Source organism: Asparagus officinalis, chromosome 3 (genome assembly GCF_001876935.1).
Source record: "Asparagus officinalis chromosome 3, Aspof.V1, whole genome shotgun sequence".
Lineage (NCBI taxonomy): Eukaryota > Viridiplantae > Streptophyta > Magnoliopsida > Asparagales > Asparagaceae > Asparagus > Asparagus officinalis.
In genome coordinates, this window is record NC_033796.1 from 25,984,356 (window position 1) to 25,987,913 (window position 3,558).

The following is a 3,558-nucleotide window of genomic DNA, read 5'->3' on the forward strand; positions in this document are numbered from 1 at the left end:
CAACATCGGCGAGTTGGGATTTGTCCCTTTATTCTGATGAGGAAATCCATTGATTGAAGAATTAGGAGAGTAAAGCGAGAATAGGAAAGTTTGAGAGTATTAGAGAGAAATGATGAGTTTTGGATGAGAAAATAAAAACTCTCGTCTATTATGGAGGCCAGCCCGCCTAACCAAACTGACCAAATACAATTCAATCTTGACCGTATTTGATTGTTTTTGGTGGATATTTTGCGTCAAAAGCCTTAAAATGGCTGCTATGGCACTTCTAGGACCCAAGCCGGGCCGGGCCTGGGCCTGCGGGCTGCCAAGCCGGCCAAAACGGGGTGAGCCGTTGGGACCACCGCGGCCAGGCCATCCGGCCCGGCCCATTTTCCCGCTGAGTCGCAGGGCGGATCGAAGCATGCCGCGGACCCAGGGCTACCCCGGCCCGGTCTTTTGGGCTTAGCGGGTATAGGCGAGTCGTAGGCGGGCCATCTGCGCGAGGGCCCGGTAGGTCTGGTTCGGACATCGGGCCGAGCCTGGGCCTTATGCTCAAATGGACACCCCTACTTACATCAACCTAATATTTTCCTCAATGTGTTTTTAAAGGTTATGTTGTCCATAAGACGAGATTAAGCGCGAGCACCACTTCTTAAACATTGAGACATCGTCTCAATCAAATTTTGCATTATTAACAACCACCCAAAAAAAAGAAAAGAGAAATCAAAAGTGAATAACACAACTGTAGAATTTAACTTAATCCTTGGATGCGAGGATAAAATTGTCATGATCCCTAACACGTAATAAAAAGATTAATGCTCCAAGTTTGTAAAAATGCTATAATCATGACAGCTGTGAAATTTAACTATGGCTACATCTATATACAAAGATCTTTCAGTTGTAAGCACATTCTATGGTAATATTCCTCATGGAAAATAGTGAGAACATAATCATATATTGCCACATTATACTACCTCTTTGGATTTGTACCGAGGGAGCCACAAACACAATGAGAGACGTTATTTGTTTAATCTAAACATATCACATCATGAACATGAAACACGTATATTCCATAGAGGTGATTATAAAACAAAAAATGTTAAATTTCTACAAAGTAATATTCGTAATATCTTCCATCAAAGTAATCTACACGACTCACAGCTTGAGTACACGAAAATGTTCCAAATCCATGTCCGGATAATGTCTTGTTCATCCGAAATACAGTAGTACATAGATATTCCGTCATTAGAGACACATACCATGCAAAATACATCTGCATGTTTGCGGAAATATATTCGTGGACTGTTATTATTTTTAAATTTCTACTGCAAAAATCAAGATATAATCCTATACCGATGCCTTATTGCGGGGCACGAGCTAAAAAGGCCCATTAAGGGTCCATAACAATGGGACAGCCTAGGTTTTCGCAAGTATACGCGCAAATATCCTGTTTTGCAAAAAATACCGAAAGGCTAATCTCCTAAAATTATAATTCTTTTGCTTCTGTGCACATGAGTTAGAATGGACAACTGCAGAATGAAACTAATTTAAGTCGTAATGAAAAATGCTCCTTCGAAATCTTAATTTTAAAGTTTTTATGAATCAGGACGAGATTTAAAAGATTGATACAGTTGTAGTTACAGTTGTTAGCTTCAATTTCAAATTTTAACAATTTATGACTGCAATTGTAATGTAGGTGTTTGTTTCTGTTGTAAATATAAATACAATGAATGTGGACATTACTAGAAGAAGTCTCTTCACCTACTTGTGACTTTTAGTATTCTCTTCCACATCTATATAATGTAATCCATGGAAGACAAAATGTATGGAGAAATGAAGATGAATAAAATGAGATGATCACTTTCTCCCTATCTCTTCTCTTGTCTATTTACATTTACATTTCATGTTCGATTCTTACTTATGATATGTGATGTATGTAGATATAACAACAAGATTACAACACTTTATCAGCACGAGTGGCTCTAACCGGTTCGTGATCATCGGTTCGTAGTAATAGATTTTTAGGTATACACCTTCTGCAAGGTAATAATACATTCGGCCTTTGTCTATTTACATAGTATCAAGCTTTCCGTCGAATGATTATGATTATATTTCAGAATTTAAGCTTCTCCAGTTAACTTTGTGAAAATTAACACAGTGGATTGTCTTGTTCGTCAATTTCAATTTACGCATGCATGCATATACTGATGCATACACAGGCATGTTTTTGGACAGTGGTAGATAGGTGACATGCTGAAAATGTTGTGTTTCACTCTAGAAAAATTGAAACAAAAACATATGCAGGTCACAAGCAAATTGGTTTTACTGGTGACTTGGAGAAAAGGGAAGTTTAATGTATTCTTGTCCCACAATAATGCCTTTAACATAGTAGTTGAAACAATTGCTTTGGTATATTGAGCGCATTATTTTCAATACATGTAGTCTGTCGTTTCGCACCTATAATTATGAAGCTAACTTTGCACTAAGTTGAATCTGTGCCCTTCTAACTTTTATCTCGACAAAATGAAAGACTTGGTTTTTCCAAAGTTAGTTGAGAATAATTGAACAATTTGAATAATTGAACAATTTGAATCTTATTATCATTGGATATGTTATTAAGAATAACACTAGTTTGTGAAAGAAGGCAGTTTGTTTCGCTGTCATCTATTTCAAGATTTTGTACATATAAATGATTATATTTTTATTCCTGTTAATTGAGAATTAATCTCGTTTTGGGATCGGGACTCAAGAGATGTTTTTCAAAATATGATTATTTGTTACTTATGGAAAGACATTAGTCAGTAGTTTATTACACATGAAATCATCCTATAAATAAACTGCTCATCAGGAATTATTGCTAATGAATACATGTCAGGAGCGACTCACAAACTGTGAAGTGTATTATTCTGTTAAGTATTATTCCCTTGTGTCCCTAGCTATGTTATATTCACTTCCAACACCACAAAAGGTGGTCTAGGGCTAGATTGTAGCCTAGAAGTTTATGTAGCCTACTATACCATAGCCCAGAAGTTTATGCATCTTATTATATTTCATTGTGACTTGTGCCTCATTATTTCAATGAGTTACTGAATTTCCTTCATTTCACATTTTCTTATGTCATTAACTTTAAATTTCTAAACCATTGATGCATGGCTAGAGCCTAGGTCTTAGATGCTTGCTTAGCTTACTTTTTGGAAACTTGAGAGTATCTATTTAACGTTTGAATACTTCCAAACAATTACTACTTATGGATATAATATTGAAAGGGAACCTCTTTCACATTTTAATTAAGGCAAAACAAGGTGAAAAACATCATGCCAGTTTGCCTGAAGCAAACATGACCCTGAAAGATGAAAAATATTCATGCATTCCCTCTTTCTGTGATGTAATGGTTACAATTAATTACAATGTGCATAATTATATTAGGAACTCTATCTATTCTTCTCTTATTTATATCGACACCTATATCTTCCATTGTTCAGCATAAAATGCCATGCTTGTATAATGTTTCTAATCTTTGGATGGTGATATTGGAACATAAACTGCACATCCGAAAACATTTATGATGTATTTCATGTT